Source organism: Numenius arquata, chromosome 12 (assembly GCF_964106895.1).
Source record: "Numenius arquata chromosome 12, bNumArq3.hap1.1, whole genome shotgun sequence".
Taxonomy (NCBI): domain Eukaryota; kingdom Metazoa; phylum Chordata; class Aves; order Charadriiformes; family Scolopacidae; genus Numenius; species Numenius arquata.
The window spans coordinates 44,647,274-44,666,419 of NC_133587.1; the positions used below are offsets into that span (position 1 = coordinate 44,647,274).

Below are 19,146 nucleotides of genomic sequence, written 5' to 3' on the forward strand. Positions count from 1 at the left end.
ACTGGAACGAGCAGAACCACATGTGGGAAACAACTCTCAAAAATCACTGCAAACTTAAGTCACAGAATCCCAGAATGCTATGGGGTTGGAAGGGACCTCTGGAGATCATCTCCTCCAACACCCTGCCAGAGCAGGTCCACCCAGAGCAGGTCCCACAGGAACATGTCCAGGGGGGTTTGGAATGTCTCCAGAGAAGGAGACTCCACCACCTCTCTGGGCAGCCTCTTCCAGGGCTCTGCCACCCTCACAGCAAAGAAGTTCCTCCTCATGTTGAGATGGAAATTCCCATGTTCCAGTTTGTGCCTGTTCCCTCTTGTCCTGTCCCTGGGCACCACTGAAAAAAGACTGGCCCCATCCTCCTGACACCCACCCTTGAAGGATTTATAGGCCTTGATCAGATCCCCCCTCAGTCTTCTCTTCTCCAGACTAAAAAGACCCAAGTCCCTCAGCCTTTCCTCAGCAGAGAGATGCTCCAGGCCCCTCAGCATCTTTGTAGCCCTTTGCTGGACCCTCTCCAGCAGTTCCCTGTCCTTCTGCAACTGGGGAGCCCAGAACTGGTCCCACTGCTCCAGATGGGGCCTCCCCAGGGCAGAGCAGAGGGGCAGGATGACCTCCCTCCACCTGCTGGTCACACTCTTCTTGATGCCCCCCAGGATGCCCTTGGCCTTCTTGGCCACCAGGGCACATTGTTGGCTCATGGGCATCCTGTTGTCTCCCAGGACTCCCAGGTCTTTCTCCTCAGAGCTGCTCTCCAGCAGGTCAGCCCCAACCTGTCCTGGTGCAGGGGGTTATTCCTCCCCAGGTGCAGCACTTTGCCCTTGTTGAATTTCATCAGGTTCCTCTCTGCCCAATCACATTCCCTCTCTCCCTTTTTTTAGGGGAAAACCCAAGATAGCCTGTTGGTCAGTGCTTGCATCGGGCTGGAGCACGGGGAAACGCTGAGAGGAGCCACAGCAAGAGTCTTCTCAGTCTCAAAGAAGGCGTGTGGGAGTAATAATTCCTCTTCGCTCATACCCTTTGGTTTCTGAAATCCGATGGGGTGGCAACAGGGTGGAAGAACACTCATTTCTGAAATGAATTAATGCAGAAGAATGGTTTCCACCTTCCAAAACGTATGCAGGAAGCCAGCGGAGGAGGAAGGGAGTAGCTACTGCAGCTCAACTACTATTGTATTTATACTTCCGTACTCTCGATAACAAATACAGTCAAACTATAGCTGAAAAACAAGGTATTGGTTAGAAAACAAAAAGCTGAGCTTTTGTGAAAGAAAAAGCAATAAAAGAAATTTCTTAGGTCTCCCCACGCTGTTATCAGGTATGGTCTATGGGTTTCTTTAGAGAATGATTCACTTCCTTATTGCAGGTTTGGCTGCAATCTCCAGTATTGCAGTTTTGTGCCCTTTGACACAGGCCGTTTCCCTTCCAGAAAGGGAAAGATAGAAGGTACCAAACAGACAGCTGTTCACCACGGTACTAAAAAAACCCAATTTTTAAATTGTTTTGAATTAAAGAGTTCTGCGCACATGGATTTACTTCCTTATAGAGAGATGTGCTAGCATCGCCACCTTCCCAAGGGTTCCCTCTTACTTCAAAGGCTAAACCTCCTCAGTTCTGTTCTCGGCATTCCCAGCCTGGAAGGTCAGCACACAGTTCCTCAATCCCCTTGGAAAAGGGGGGGTGGTAACACACCAGCCCCTCCTCCAGCAAACGGCAAGAGCCTCTTGGAGGACAAAGGAATCACAAGCACAGGGGCAGAGGGAGATTTCTTACCCACTTGCTCTATCCGAATGGAATTCTCCGCAGGCGGAGCCAGAGTCACGCAGCTCCTTGGCTCCTACTGCAATTACAGCAGCAGCAACCCCGATCTAGTTCACTTTTCATCAATAAAAGTGATCCTAGGGTCGGGGTTTGTGCATGTTTCTTCCCAGCTAAAGCCGTTATACCAAAAAAATACACATTATTCCATCAGGAAGTGTTTTTAGAAGTACTTTCTCCCCACCCGCACACATGTAGCCAAAACAATAACCAAATAAAGTTCTAGGTGCCACAAGAGCTGTAGTCGATTATTTCTAGTTTAAGAACACCAGGAAGATGACCAAACATGCAATTTACTTGGTTAAAAAAACTCGTAACAGAATAAGTAGGAAGAACCCATTTATTTCTGAGAGACAATGCGAGATGAAGAGAGTTTTGGTTTGGTTTTGTTAAAAAACACCCAAGATATTCCTCAATCAGGTCACCCCGTGAGATCCAGCCACCAAAGCCAGACTCACACCAACGCTCCCTCCTTCCTGCCCGCTCTCCCCAGCTCCTCCAAAGGATGTTGGGGAGGAAGTTGCCTTTATTCATTGAGGCAGTCAATGAGCATGGATTAAATGTTCCCGGATAAATTACTTCAGGAAGCATTTTTAGCTGCTGAATACAGTCTGTGGGAAACACCTGCTTGGTTTCCATGTCCTGAAACAACGGAACAAGAAACATTGGACTTCAGGCATCCCTGGGACTCCGAGAGGCAATTTACATCCTAACTCTCATTTTTGTACAGTGGGAAAAAGAAAAGAGGAAAATTATAATCTGCAAACTCCCCCCCCTTAGACAACCTGGGAGTTCACAACACAAATGGAAGTGTGAGATCAGTTCCAGACACCCAAGGAGACATTAAGACCACATTGATCAAAGTTAAGTGAAGTGGGAAGGGAGGAAGAAGAAGTTTAAGACCAGAATGTGTGCGAAGGGCACCTACACTCCTCTGCTGAGCTGCGCATCGCACTGAGTCCCTGCAGAAGGTGACAGTCCCACCTCCCGTGACCTCTTTAGCTCCACAGAGGCCAGAGTGAAAGGCACACACAGCATCCTGGGCACCTCCCCTCCCTCCATCCCACCCCGGGGGGGGGGGAGATAAGCCATCTTATTCGGCTTTTATTCAAACAGCTTTTAGAGAAGGACTTAAGATGGTTTGGCAGGCGGCCATGGCACCCAGTATAAACAACTGGCATGGCTGCCCCCGACCCAGCCTGCTCCCAGTCACCTCCTTGGGTCCACGAGAGCATCGGCCCCACTGAAAAGACAGAACCTGGCACCTATGGTGACCCATAACAAAGCTTTAGGAGACCCGCGAGGCTGCTGCTGGTTCCAGACAGTTTCAGTAAATCACAGCACATGCAGTTGATGATGTTAAGACAAGCTGTAATTGAACCACATCCATTCAACTCCTCTGCATTCGTTACAGCCAAGGATGGTACTGACAGACTGACATTAATTAAGAGCTTAGTCATTTTTGTACAAGTCTGTGCCGTGTTTCACTCTAGTCCTAGACTACCTTAAGGTTAAGGCAGAAGAACGTATTAATTAGTGGAGTAAACAGGCTGATACTGCTCCCAGGACTTGAAGAAATTGGCAGCATTTGAGAACAATCACTGTCACACTAATCAAACTGCAAGGTGCAAGGCAGTCATGTCCCTCAGTCCATACAAATATCCTGAAGAAATTGTAATTCCTTCACTAAAACATGTTACGTGAGCACCTGCATCTTAATTAATCTCTGCAGACCTGACGATAGACCCCAGTGGAAGCGTAGCTTTATGGTGCCTTCCACAAAGGAAGGTCAGGACGAGAAACCTGGATAAGCCACTGCTCCAGATTCCTAACAAATCAAATCAGACTTGGGTTTTTTTCTTAGCCTAGTTTGCCCATTTTAATCTTTTCTAGTCCTCTTATGCTGATAAAAAGATTTGAGTGAGCAAGTTGAACAAGCTGTCTGCCCTTTGTGGCAGAAAAAGCAAGAAAGAAGGTCCAACTGGCCAGAAAGGGCATCCCTCGAGACACGCTCCAGCCCCACCGTCTTCAACAGCAGCAGGGGAACGTTAGAAACTTTAATAAATACCCCCAAAAAAGCAGTTAAGTGTTTAACATAAAAGAATTGAAAGGTAAGTGCCCTTCAGAAACGTTTATTCTGCAGAAGTTCCAGCGTGGAGCTCCCTGTATAATGCCTTTTAAAGACACTCAGACTCTCCAAGAGCCCATTTATCACTCCACTTGCCGTAGCCCAGCATTCGGGCTCTGCCACTAAAATTTGGTGGGAGATTCTGGCATTTCAGAACTCCAGGCAGTGGCTGTATTTTCCACAGGAGATGAAGCTTTAGAGTGTACACACAGCTGTACCAAACCTTTGTTTTTAATTAAAAGATTTAGTGTTGTGTCAGTAGAAAAGCTGTTCCTACCTCAAAAGCAGGTGTTCCCTTTAGCAGGTCCTTCAGTCCTCAGAAAGTGCTTATCTGCAAAACACAACGCAGGTGTAATTAAGAGGAAGCCATACAATTCCAGAGCACTTGGATGTGAGCTTATTAGGGATGATTTATGTCACATAAAATTCACTAAATCCGGAGAAATTTTGTGACAGTCCCACCGCAGTCATGCTGGCAGCTTTCTTTAACGTTCGCTCCTCGACAGGAACACAATCAAGCTACGACTTATTTCTCATCAAGCTCAAGCTATTAAGGATATACCACGAAAACTGCGAGACAACTTCTCCCTCATCGTGCATCATAATAGCTATTTTCTAACAGGCCATTAAAGTTGAAGCAATCCGGGATGATTAGGACATCAAGCAGTAGTTCAGGTGTTCATATAATGGCTTAAATGCTCCCAGAGTCCCTGCTGGGCACACACCTGCACAGCCAGGATGGATCCATGGTTGGATAAAAACCAGGATGGTTTTTATCTGATTGGAGATGAACGGAGCTAAAGAGGCACCGAAACATCCATGGCTTGATTTATCAGTTATTATTATTCAGAGTTACCATGCGAGGCCCTCTGAAGGCTTTCACGCAGCAGAACTGCCACCTTTTAGCCCGAGACAAGCAAGAAAAAAAAACAAAACACAAAGATGAAGCTTTTTTCCTTCAATAAAGGCTCTTCCACTCCATGGCATTTTCTGTGCTTCCAAACGTCAGAGTGGAATCTCTCACCGTGTTATTAGTACATTCACAAGGCAAAACCGACAGGTACTGCCAGACGCGTTGCTCAACTCAAAAAGCACGTGCTGTGTTCTTTTACAGATTACATTAATGATACTTGGGGTAATATTTTAAGGAGATCCAGAGTTAAATAAAAAAAGTGGTAAGAAAAAAGAACTCAGGAGCTGTATTTCAGGTGCACACCTATTTTCTGTATGTCTTCCATGACTTCAGTCAAGCTGTACCCACCAGCTTTTTTGGACTCAATGATTTGAAAGGTCCCTTCCAACCTGAACAATTCGATTCTACCAGGGAACCATCTCCCCATCTACTAAGTGTCGTGTCCCAATTTTTTTCTATACAATATTTTACACTTTGGTCATTATTACCCCTCTACTCTGCTCTTGTGAGACCCCACCTGGAGTACTGTGTCCAGCTTTGGAGTCCTCAACATAGGAAGGACGTGGACTTGTTGGAATGGGTAGAGCGGAGGGCCACGAAAATGATCAGAGGGCTGGAGCCCCTCTGCTGTGAGGACAGGCTGAGAGAGTTGGGGGGGTTCAGCCTGGAGAAGAGAAGGCTCCGGGGAGACCTTAGAGCCCCTTCCAGTCCCTCAAGGGGCTCCAGGAAAGCTGGGGAGGGACTCTGGATCAGGGAGGGGAACAATGGGACGAGGGGGAAGGGTTTGACACTGAAAGAGGGGAGATCGAGCTGAGATGTGGGGAAGAACTTCTTTGCTGTGAGGGTGGTGAGAGCCTGGCCCAGGTTGCCCAGAGAAGCTGTGGCTGCCCCATCCCTGGAGGGGTTCAAGGCCAGGTTGGAGGGGGCTTGGAGCAACGTGGTCTGGTGGGAGGTGTCCCTGCCCAGGGCAGGGGGTGGCACTGGATGGTCTTTAAGGTCCCTTCCAACTCTAACCATTCTATGATTGTAAAACAAGCATATCTACCAAAATAATTCCCCTTATGTTCTCCAGGCAGCACTCCGCAGGAAAGAATATGAACTAAGCTGTGCAGTCAGCGTCAGGGAAGTATTTTAATCCACGTGGAGAAACATTCAGGTTGTTCCTCACCACGGCAAGTCATCGAGCCAGTCTCACAACAACCTCCCAGCTCAGAACCTGGTTATTAATGCAAAGTCAAATAGAAACCCCAACGCTCACTCCTCTCCCTACATTTCACATTACGGGAGAGCAAAATCTTTCAGTTAAATGAGAAAACAGCCCGTGAAAAGAGTATAATTTCAGCTTCGGTAAGTGTAATTAGTTAGTAATTACTAAACTTCAGGGCAGTGATCATTTCAACTGTCTCGGGAGGGAGAAAAACCTTCTGAAAGTCCTTTCCACCTCTTCTGAAGGGAACAGGAGAGTTACCAAGTTAATTAAGGAACAGAGAAATCTCTCGTGCATGTTTTGGATACACAAGTGTTGTGATGAGCTCCTGCTTGTGAAGTAACACTAATGTTCCCCTTCCCAACAGGGGCAAACTGCTAGTACACATCAGAAGCCCACACTTTCCTTTTCCACGTTGTTATTTGTTTGCAGTCCAGCCACCCTGTGATAAATCGGGGCTACCTCCCACTCACAAACACCCAGATCACATCCCAAGGCATCCAGCCCACCCGTCTGCCCCGGTGAACTTCATCCCATACCGGTTGCTGTGACCCACCAGGTTATTACACTCTCCCACAAGATATTCCAACCTCTTTGCATTGAAAGCACCAAACTTTACCCTATTTGCTAAGAAAAAAAAAAAAAGGAGACAAAAACCTAGATTTATATTTTGCAGCAGAACATTAAAGAAAATTAAAGCTTAGCTGCCTTTTTAGTGCTGGGTGTTGTAACTCCAGCTCAAATAGTGCTGTATCAACCAGGGTTCTGACCCCAGCGAAATAAAACCTACCGCGTTTATGAGTCTGGGCAAAAATATTTCTCCCTTTAGCAAACGTGCATCTCCAGTTGGTCCTTAAATAAACCCCAAAGGAAAGAATTCCTGTATTACCCAAGGTGGTCTTAACTATCCACGGGTTGCTTTTTCCTTAAGTACTAGGTGTTCCGGGCTGACGAGCAGAAATGCTAAATAATCTGTTTTTCTTACCCCAAACTGACATAAATGTTTTCCAGTTTGGAAAAATATTACTGGGAATTACGTTAATGTTAAGAGATACCTGTCCATACCTTGCAACCCTGATTCCAAGTTGGTGACTTCATTTCTCCCCAACACACTCTTTACGCGAGCGATGCTGAAGAGCAACACGGCAGAGGAAAAGCAGTTTATAATTTCATTTACATCCCACTCCACGCGCACGCCTGGGTTTTATCTTGCCCACGCTATCGGAAAACAGGTCCTGCCTGGTGTGCGGACCATCCCGGCGGGTTTGCTACCCCCATATGAACCAGTTCCACGTCCCACACCAGTAGTTCTTGTTCCTCAGCTCTTCTGCTTCCCGAGCTCCTTGGGCTTTCATTACTAAACGTGTCAACGGCTTCTCTAACTTCACCAGTTTTCTACACACATGGCGTTGTTTTCCCCCCCAAATTAATTGCCTGCATCCCATTAATACACTAAACTACTCTCCCCCCAGTCTCCCACCTTCTGTTTCTTTCTCACCTGAGAGTTCACCAAATCCGCCCCATCTATCATGCAAGAGTCATTCTGAGAGTCCCAAAAAGCACATACATATTTCAGGGCAAACATTAACAATTCATTTCTGCTTTTTTTTTTTTTAATCATTTTGAAGGTTCTTTAAGTAGCAACTCCTTGTCCTTGCTTGTTTCCAGGATGGAGTAAACCACTGCCTCTCCTTGGTCCTGGAGAAAACATACCGCTTACCTTGGGCGCACGACGGGAGCGAAGCAGGGATTCCCCCACATTCACCCCACAAAATTATCAAGATTAGAGAACCACTAGTCCCAATAATTTAGTTTTTTCTGTACGAACAGGGCTTGTCTCAATCTGCTTTTAGGTTACTGTACTGCCAAAGAGAAAAATCAGAGCAAACCTCCAGGATTATCACTCTTACCCCAGCAAAATGGAATGTCCTCCAGCGCAATTAAGTTTTGTAAGAGAAAGAATGTGCCGTTCATCATATCAGACGCCCTTATGGGCTCCCTCAACCTTCTCTAAACACTCTTCTCAGCCCTAAATTCAGAGGACTCTTTCCCATATCACAGGAGAAAAAGCCACTCGATCTTTTAGTTTCCTGTTGTCTCTCACCTTTCATACTTTCTTCCCAAATCTCTAGATAAACGGCTTCCTTTAAATAGCTCCCCGTGGCAAATATGGGCTGGGAAGAGCCAAGGGGGGCGTTGCAGCTCCAGCGTTCCCCGGGCCAAGCAGGATCATGTCGTTGAATACCACAGCTTCAAACACAAAGTCTCATTGTAAACCCTGAGCTATACATACACAGTGGCCACCAAACCCGGATTAAGGCAGCTCAGATGTTCGCCCCAGCTCCTTCCCTGGAGGAACAACACTGGCAGCAAATTAAGTGCAACACCTTCAACGAGGGAAACCACCTCTAGAGCCACCAGCCCCTGTCTTGGCTCCTTCCCCAAACTGAACTCACCCACAGCCCAAAACAAGAGTGAGACCCTGGCCCAGGTTGCCCAGAGAAGCTGTGGCTGCCCCATCCCTGGAGGGGTTCAAGGTCAGGTTGGAGGGGGCTTGGAGCAACCTGGTCTGGTGGGAGGTGTCCCTGCCCAGGGCAGGGGCTTGGAACTCGATCTTTAAGGTCCCCTCCCACCCAAACCATTCTATGATACTAAGAATTTATTCTAGAATATACAGTGGAGTTTTTTCCTTCAGGGGTATCATTGCCAAATACTTAACGCATTGTTGTTAAGCATCCCATTCCAGTTCCCACACTCGCATGAGGCATCTCAGATAAAACTGAAAGAGGCTGTTTTTAGATTTAATTCTAGGCTTTTGAATAGAGCTTCTCCCAGGAGGAGAAGGAAAGCGCTGAAGTCAGACTAATAATTTAAAGAGTCTTCAAAACACAAGATGGAGCTGCACTGAACTCTAGAAGTGAATAATCTTCTCAGGAAAGATTTATGAGCAGCAAGTCAGGCTTCCACCGTAGTCACGCAACTCCCACTACTTGCTGAAATATGTTAAATCCCCATTGCAGGTACCGCATGGAAGAATAAAGGTCTTCAACTGCAAAGCAAAGACATGTTCTTCACCAATATCCACATTTAAACCTTATGAAAGAGGACAGGCTTTAAGAAATAGTCTTCTGTAGCAATTCAGGTTGGCAAAGTTCAAAACCAGCGAGGTTCATACAATCCCAGAATGATATGGGGTTGGAAGGGACCTCTGGAGATCATCTCCTCCAAGACCATCCCAAAGCAGGTCCACCCAGAGCAGGTCCCACAGGAACATGTCCAGGCGGGTTTGGAATGTCTCCAGAGAAGACGACTCCACCACCTCTCTGGGCAGCCTCTCCCAGGGCTCTGCCACCCTCACAGCAAAGAAGTTCCTCCTCATGTTGAGATGGAACTTCTTATGTCCTAGTTTGTGCCCGTTCCCTCTTGTCCTGTCCCTGGGCACCACCGAAAAAAGACTGGCCCCATCCTCCTGACACCCACCCTTGAAGGATTTATAGGCATTGATGAGATCCCCCCTCAGTCTTCTCTTCTCCAGACTAAAAAGACCCAAGTCCCTCAGCCTTTCCTCATCAGAGAGATGCTCCAGGCCCCTCAGCATCTTTGTAGCCCTTTGCTGGACCCTCTCCAGCAGTTCCCTGTCCTTCTGCAACTGGGGAGCCCAGAAGAACTGGTCCCACTGCTCCAGATGGGGCCTCCCCAGGGCAGAGCAGAGGGGCAGGATGACCTCCCTCCACCTGCTGGTCACACTCTTCCTGATGCCCCCCAGGATGCCATTGGCCTTCTTGGCCACCAGGGCACATTGCTGGCTCATGGGCATCCTGTTGTCCCCCAGGACTCCCAGGTGAATCAGAGGGTAAATAAGCAGCCGCACAAGGGGAGCTGTTCTTCTGGCACAGGGGATTTTCATGTGTCAAGAGCAATTTGACTGAAGAAACACCACACGATGATTCCAGAATGCTGGAAGAGTGACTCAGGGATTGCTGAGTCACCAGTTGTCAAGGACCAAGCAAGGACCTTCCAGAATGATCCTGAAAAGCCAAACAGCAGAGCAAACGCTAATTAAGAGGCAAGATCCATCAATCAGTGGTCCTTGGTTAATTAGCATATGACCAGAGAGCGAGTAGTCAACTGCATCACGAGACAGAAGACACACGACAAGAGGCTGAAAACACCCAAAAACAGGCTGAGATGAAATGTTTTGACTGAAGTAATTTTTGAATTTTTCTATAGATCTTTCTGATGTGTCTCGACAGAAAAAAAAAACCACCACCCTACCCAACCCCCCCCCAAAGCTGTAACACACAAACATCCAGATCCACAAGAAAAACAGAAAGAAAAGAAAGTAAACACCAAAACCCAAGGCAAAAAACACCCTTGGTGAGAAACAAAGCGCTTTCCTTCGCAACAGAAGCACAGTGAAAAAAAAGTGATTTCAGCCAGACTAAAGTATCTCTTTTCAGAGTCGAGGAACCCCGCTGCTAAACAGGACTAAATCAGCTAAAATTAGCTATTGCCGTTTTATTCCCAAGCACCTCTCGCTTCCTGTGTGGACGAGGAGTTTGGGGGAAAGCAGCGCTAATTTGGATTCAGAGCATGCAAATTTAAGGCGAATAGTGATTTCTGACCAGTTCTTTACACAAACTCTGGTGCATAAGAAAAAAAAAAACAACTGTCTTCCACATTCAAATTTAATCTTCTTCTGACATATTTGGTTTTGGACCAGTTCATTGAGCAGTAAAGCCTCCAGCCTCACCAAATTACATCTAAAAATAAAGGTTTTAAGAATTCAAGAATTCTTCCTACTGTTCTGTCTAATCAATACAGACCCACTGGGACTCCTGTCATACGCTTTATTTGTCAAAGCACACACCCGCGCCCACACACGGACAGCGTTATCCAACAACCTGCCATCTTTTTGGGTAGCACAGACCCAAAATAGGCATTTTTAATGACTGAAGATGTTATGGAGATTCAGAGAGTAAAGATTCAGTCGCACGCAGAGTAGAAAAAGGAGCAGTAAGAACCTGAGTCAGGTCTTGAGCGATAACTGGGATAGGAACACCCTTCAGTTAAACTAAATTAAAGCAAAGTTGCTCCAATGGCCGTTCCTGCCTTCGCGGGGGCTGAGCGCTAATGATCCCTCGAGGAGGAGAAAGAGGAAAAAAAAAAAAGCAGCTTTCATTATTCAAATGTCACTTGTCCTCTAATGAGAGGCTGCTAAACTTGATTGCGCTTCCTGCGATCCCGAGGGAACACAAAGGCAACCTCCTCACTGGGAAGTTCAGTGTCAAGAGATGACTTAAATGTGCCCAGGACCATAGTGACCGGGAAGGGGCTACATTCACACTGTGAAGTCCTGCTCTTCCTGCTCTTAAACCCATGGTGGGTACGTGCCAATGGCTCTTGGGAATGGTCTCACTCTATGCCAGCTCTGGAACCACATCCACCAGTGTCTGGAAGAGTCCTTCTGCCCCAAGGGCAAAGATTGCACCAGGAAATACTCTAAAAACAAACAGCAGAGACGCTGACTCCTGGGAGTCACCGAGCATCACGTAATTCACTAGCACAGGTACAGCTGGAGACACCAGATGATGAGAAGCTCTTACTTAGCAAGTTGTTTTGATATTCACATCAGCCCAGCTTCCTGGAAACCCCAGTGGTCCAGTTCATCCTCATCTGCCACTGCCAAAGAGCACACCACCACCAAAGTCTCCCGGGCCCACGACTGTAAGAAACGGGTTTGTTGGCAAGATCTTATTTCTCAATGCCTTTTTAAAAAATTATCGTTTTTGCTAGTCTTTAAAAAGTCTTTTATAAGATCTCTCTGCTCTGGACAGTTCTTTTATTTAAACCGAATGCCTGGCACATCTGGTTTTTTACCACTGTTGGTGGTGGCCAACCCCCAGGAGGCCAGTGGTGGCCAACCCGGCACTCCACATATTCTCCTTCCATGGTTTTCCTCTGTCCCTGCACAGTGTAGGCCACCCATCCATAACAACTTCAGCTAAACCAGAGGGCTGTTTCCAACCCAACATCTTCACTCCCACCGATTCAACTCCTATACTTTTTAGAAATTTAACAAACAGGTTAAATTTTTTCACACCTGGAGGTGTGAGGTGACCATAAGTCTTCACCAATGTCTAACCCTCAACTGGCACCTCTTTAACCTAAGACGCTGATGAGCTGCCTCAAGCCTCGTTCTCTCATTCTCCATACGGTGAGAAATGTTGCTCCATTAGCTCTGTTCCTCAACCGTGTGGAAACTCTTGGTCTCGCTTTGCAAAGGAACTTCTTTGAGCTCAATTCTATTCAAGCCATGTTTAATGCTTCCTTTCTGCTCCATGGATGCAGCCAGATGCCGTCCCCAGACACAGATGAAGGAGGGTAAGGAATATGTATAAGGCTTCCAGCTGCAAGTCATGAAGGCCCTGAGGTCACATCCCCAGCAAACAAGCCTGAAATGGGTTTATCAGTAGCCAAAGTTGTAACAGACTGTTCAACATGTAAAACAAAAAGCATCCTTCTCTTCCTCACTCCATGCACAGAACGCCCTTTTCGGGCAGCAGTAAAAAAAAAAAAAAAACACACCATTACTTTCCCACACCCTGATCTGGCAAATCCTGAGATGGTTCAAGAACAGGACTGTTTGTTTCCTTTCCACAAACTCTCACTGCGCAGATCAGGAAGTCGATGGAGTGGTCAGTGATGCCATGCAAATTAAAAAAAAAAATAAATAAAATATATATATCTCAAATATAGCCAGCTGCTGGTGCACCCCTGAGCAGAGAACACCATAACCTCATTCGGTGCATCCCTGAATGGAGAACGCCACAATCGCACCTGGACTATGAAGCACTGTCTTTCCTCGACTTCAGAAAAATAAGACCAAGAAGGAAGTTGCAGCTGCCAACAGCAATTTTACAAAATTAAACCAGATAAAAGAATGTCGTCTGCAGCACCAGCTAATGTATTAGTGCGGGCAAAGAAGAGAGAAGTTTGGATTTCCCATTTCTTTGGGACCTCGAAGGCTGCCTCAGCAATGACACATTACCACGGCGACAGCTTTAAAGCAAAACAACTATGTGAGAAGAATTCAGAACCCTATCTGACATTTTACCACTGTAAGAAATCATGAAAATTCATGAGACTTCAATCTACTTATGTTTTCAAGGTTGACACCTGCCAACTTTGCTAATTTAAGTGCAAGAGCTGCCCGTCACTGTCTCCTCCCTCACCCCTGAGTCTCCTGCAGAGGTCGTAATCCTCTGCTCAAACCTACCACTGATCTCTGCTCCTTCACCCCAACCTGCAACTGCCCCAATCTTGCCCTAGAAGTACCTTTAAGAGAGATTTAGGATTTATTTAATCCTTGGGTTTTCACTTTGGAAATTTATTTATGAAAGTATAAACAGCCATAAGATACCTCCATGCAAGAGGTCATTGATATAGACCAAATTCCCATGCCCAGATGTGCTCTAAATAAACACCAGTATCTGAGCTAATCAGTTTGACAGGTTTAACGACCCGTGTATTTTAGGTTAAATATTTAAGATGGTTAGGAACACTTAAGAGGAACTGAGCTAGCCATTAACCGTGCCCTTAAAATCAGTCCCACCCTCCCTTCAGAAGGTGAGCAAGTCTAAGATGAATCCACTCATTAGCAAATTCAGTATCTCCTTTGTTTATGATGGTATATTTTATGAACTAGTTGCTCTTTACAGACTCAATTCTGAGTTAATGCCACACATTTCCATAAGAAACCACAGGGCAGAGCGTCCATCGTGGCTCTATACTCTATTTATTGTTCTCATCACACTTTTTAGACACAACAGGCAGCAATATTTTCAAGAGTGAGAGATGCTCGTCCCTTGCACATATAACAGAGCATCAAAAGAGATCTCTCCCCTTTCTCAAGGGGCAAAATGGAACAGAAGTAGCAGGGAGGGGAATAGGGGAAGAAAAACACTCAGACACGACACTGCGACTTAAGTGCTAGAGATCAATGCACTTCCCTGCATGCTTTTTGTGGAATCCACTACTGACCACAGACCCTGCTTCGGAGGAAATACCACCTTCCTTCACCCGATAGCTCTGCACACACGAGCTCCACAGGCTGGTTTCCAGTGTCTCCGTTACAGAAACTGGAGATGCAGCTGAGCGGAACAGCTCTAAAGGGTACGAGCAGCAGGACTGGTGTTGGAACAGCCAGATAAGAGCTTATTAGAAACACCTAACGCTCCTCATTAGTCACAGGTGAACAAAGGCAGCCCAAGGGCAAGCCACACACACACACTGTTTCTTAAAACAGATTAAAAGGAAAACAGCATTTCTTCTGTGTACAAGACCTCCTGTATTAAAAAGGGTAGATGGAAACGATAATTCCCCTTGTCTCCAACACTTAAGTTTAGCCTGTGCCAAAACTCAGTAGTTAGAGATTACAAACACAATAGAACCTGATTTTGCTTTTACATTTTCTGTATCAGTTTCCATATTAATTTCAGGATGGCTGTTTAGCCAGGGATGATACAGAAGATGCATCAGCAGCTCTTATTCGACAGAGGGAATGCAATTATTTTTTTTTCAAATGATTCCAGACAGCAATACAACCAGTACACCAAGGAATACGTTAAAAAGCAAAACCCACAGTAATCTTGATTTTTCCATTGCACAAAGAGTCTCTGCGTTATTGATAGATTTCTCTCTGCCTTCTCAAGAGGCAAAACGTGAACATGGATCAGAAGGAGGAAAGCAAAATAAAGCATTTTAAAATCCCAGTGCACAGACACATGGTCATTGCTACTGAAGTGCTAGAAATCATGGAGCTGCCCGATTCGCTCTTCTGGAATCTGCTGTTAATAAAGCAGCTACTTCCTGGCACATCTCGAAAACAATCTTCGCCCGTGTCCCGTCAACGGGGAGGACCAGTTAAAACTGGTGAGGGCTTAAATGACCCCCTGCAGTTGACACCTGAATATTTCAGAGCCTGGATTGCAGAGTGAAGAATGACAGGACCTCGCTGTAGTTCTCTGGCACCTGAAACATACCCCACTCAGCTGTAATGAGCGCTGTAAGACAACCCTGGCAGGGGCTGGGGGCAGGTTCCTCCTCTCTCTCCTCCCTTCTTCAAGCCAAAAGGCCTTCCAGCAGTCACGGCTATTCAGTAGCACAGAAACGATATACTTTACCTAGTATCAAAATATTTACTTCTAGATTAGAGGCCATCCTCTAACAGAAAAGTTAATGACACTCAAAATCATTACAGACACAACAGAAAGTGTTAATAATCAATTAAAGGCAAGACCATTCAGAATAGGACTATACTCCAGGACTTGCTGCTCACAGAATCCCAGAATGATATGGGGTTGGAAGGGACCTCTGGAGATCACCTCCTCCAACCCCCTGCCAGAGCAGGTCCACCCAGAGCAGGTCCCACAGGAACGTGTCCAGGCGGGTTTGGAATGTCTCCAGAGAAGGAGACTCCACCACCTCTCTGGGCAGCCTCTCCCAGGGCTCTGCCACCCTCACAGCAAAGAAGTTCCTCCTCACGTTTATATGGAACTTCCCATGTTCCAGTTTGTGCCCGTTCCCTCTTGTCCTGTCCCTGGGCACCACTGGAAAAAGACTGGCCCCATCCTCCTGACACCCACCCTTTGAGTATTTATAGGCCTTGATCAGATCCCCCCTCAGTCTTCCCTTCTCCAGACTAAAGAGACCCAAGTCCCTCAGCCTTTCCTTGTCAGAGAGATGCTCCAGGCCCCTCAGCATCTTTGTAGTCCTGCTCAAAAGCTTTACATGGAAAAAAATCAGATTTCCTGCAATGATACGATATATCAATGTCCTGAGACACCAAAGTCACTGCGGTGGCGAAGTCCTGGTGACACCCAGACTTTGCTGGGCCCTCACCGAGATGCCGGCTGTGCAGAAGTCACCTGTGAAATACCCCACACCCTCCCATTATTTATCACACAGCACCAACACTCAAGACTTACAGCTGAAATCAGAGCAAGTAAGAGGGGATTTGCTCTGGAAGGTGTAAGAGAAAGCGATATCCGTACCTGGTGAAAGGGAAGAAGGGGAGATAAGGGTCAAAACAGTGATGCCAGATAGGGTTAAGATCATTAACATCTAGTTATCTGCAATTCAGCTTGCATATCACATTTCCAAGGCATAAAGAAGTCCATCTTACCCAAGCTTTTGGGTTTTTCCATCAATCTAAATGCTTTGAGATGATGTAAAAGAAAAGCCTCCTGCCGCAAAGGAAATTTGTGGGTCCCCAAGAGGAGCAGTCCCTGGGACTCAGATTGGAGGGGAAAAAAAAAAGACCAACCAAAAGAAGTCAATGTGTAAAAGGTACCTTCCCCTTTTTCACAAGGGGGCTGAAAACCCAAGCAATCAGAATAAAATTCAATGCCAGTTTGTGAATAGATTTAACGTTTGGTTTAAGCTGGAACACATTGACATATCCTGCATCAAAGCTACAGCTTGGGTGGGTTTTAAAACAGTGTCAGTCCTTAGTGAATTCCAGACCAAAGTGAATTATCTGATAAATCCTTCAGGTGTTTATTTACAGCTGTAGAAGATTAATTCAGGTTTGTAAAACAAAAAAGTTTCTAAAGCTAACAAAAAAAAAAGAAATCAACCAGAACAGAGGAAGAACACCGATTTCCAATTACGCAACTACCTCCAAAACCAGATTTATTCAATTCAGCGTGAAAAAGTGGGATGGAGCCTTAGTACCTGACAACAGATGACAACAGATTCCAACAAGGTGCAGACAGTTGTGTTAAACCAGAACAGATGAACAAATTGCTTCAAGATCCGAGACGTGATATACCTAAGGGTGCATTTGACACAGGTAGACTTTAAATAACACCCTGCTGAAGGTGACTGCAGAGCAGAGCCCCGCAGCGCAAGCTCATCCATCTGCCATTCCCCCCACCCTTCACTGTGATATTGTTAAACATGGATTTTTCTAATTTTTTTTTTTTTTTTTTTTTTTAACCTCTCATGCCTACAGCCACAGCACAAGCAGCCAGAGCTCTGGATGACAAGAGACTGATGCACTCTTATTTTGCTTCATTTTTGCAAATTGCTTTTCAATCACACTAAGTAAGAAGTGAGATGGAGAAAAACTGCAGGGAAAGAAAAAGGAGAGACTCAGCATCTTTGCAGATCCCTTCCCACACACCCCATTTATTTTGCTGAAGGCAGAGGAGCAGGATGAGTTTGTCGGTGGCATCGCAATACTCGATCCCAAGGGAGCCTGGTGGAACTGTTCTCTCGGATACTGGTTCTGTGCCCATCAAGGAAAGCGATGGCTGCTCCGAAGCTGCAGTGAGATCAGCAGCAGTTTCCCGTCAAGAGGGAAAGCAGGAAAACATGCATGACTTCACAGAACAATCAAGTAAATTCATGCACAGATTTACTGCCTTGAAAGCCTCAAATGGCGGCTTCAGCAATCAAAAGCTACATGAATACAATAAATATAGCACTAAGGCCAAATGAAAAAAAAAATCCCCTTGTGAAAATGCTTCAGATGGACCAATAAAACTAGTTTCCAGCAGTATATTTAATCCATTTCTCATACCTGTGGGAATTAAGAGAGTTCTGCAGAGCCACAAGAAGCTGACATGCTTGATGCCATTTCCTCTTGTCCCATCACCTGTTCCTTGGGAGAAGAGGCCAGCCCCCCCGGCTACCCCCTCCTTTCAGGGAGTTGTAGAGAGCGAGAAGGTCTCCCCTCAGCCTCCTTTTCTCCAGGCTGAACACCCCCAGCTCCCTCAGCTGCTCCTCATAAGACTTGTGCTCCAGAAGGACCAGTGGCCCCAATCACACGCCCCTGTGCTGGCACAGCCAAGCCACTGCTGCTCGGGCCGACTCAACTCATTAAACACATCAGAAAAGCTTAATGGGTAGGTTCTTACTACAAAGACCAATTAAAAAAAAATAATTATACTACCCCGCTTTTAATCATAGAATCATGGAATTGTTAGAAGGGACCTTAAAGCCCATCCATTCCCACCCCCTGCCCTGGGCAGGGACACCTCCCACCAGACCAGGTTGCTCCAAGCCCCGTCCAACCTGGCCTTGAACCCCTCCAGGGATGGGTCCTCCTCTCAAGGGGTTTATTTTGAGAGGCCAGAGGACTCGAGGCACAGGAGCAGGATGAAACTATCAGAGTTTACTCCGAGTATCACTAGGCAGTAGCTACAGGAGTCCTTGAAAGTTTTGCTTGTGTAAATCTGCGACAAAGTTAATCTGAAGGGAATGTTGGATAAATGCTCCCACCCAGTTAAGAGACGCTTTCATTTCTAACTCTGGCAAGAGAGAAATTCAAAATGCAGCTGGGTGAATTTAACACAGGAGGCATATTTAGTCACTGCACTAAGATTTAAAATATATAGCTTAAAACTGTGAAGCTAGGGATCACCGTTACATCATTTTTTAATTAAAATCATCCATATAGAGGCTTAAAAAAACAAAACAAAAGCAACCACCACTTATGTGATTGCCAGAAAAATACGCGCATGGAATTCAGAGGGTGCAGTTCTTGCCTGACCCACCTCGATCCCCCCAACGCCATCGAAGAGATTATTCACCGCTCGGCCGAGGCCACACACTTTTGTTTCAGCAAATAGTTTGGGCATTGCACAGTGACCGCTCAGGCACCAGGATGAGATCATTCCCAACAGCAAACTTGAGCAAAAAAAAGCTTTTTGTTACATGCTGTTGTACTTCAGAAAGTTAGTTTCATTTGATGATTAATTAGTAAAGAAGATGTTTTACAGAAAGGTTCACTTTATTATTCAGAAAATATTCAGTAGCCTCCCCCCCTCCTTTTTTTCCTCCTATATTTCTACCACTTTCATAATGTCTTATAAGCATTCTAAATCTAAATTTTTTAGCCAAATTATTAGACTCATAAGGGGATGGTTTCTGACAAGTACCAGAGGGGTTTGGGAAGGGCTTTGTGTTTGTTTTTTTCTTGGCATTTGGAAGAAGCAGCACTTTTAGACTCTACATCACTTCAGTTACGCTTTGTATTTCTACCAAAAGCGACAAGAAAATATTCTGAACTGCCCAT

The 19,146-nt window shown here is 45.9% G+C and overlaps 1 protein-coding gene across 1 annotated transcript in view; it reads right to left on the reverse strand.

Moving 5' to 3' along the window:
* Nucleotides 1–19,146, reverse strand: part of MAP4 (microtubule associated protein 4) — a 157,172-nt gene that overhangs the window by 120,976 nt on the left and 17,050 nt on the right. The window contains exon 2 of the mRNA XM_074157655.1: nucleotides 4,220–4,273. The gene's annotated coding sequence lies outside the window, so the exon portion shown is untranslated. The remainder of the gene's footprint in view (nucleotides 1–4,219; nucleotides 4,274–19,146) is intronic.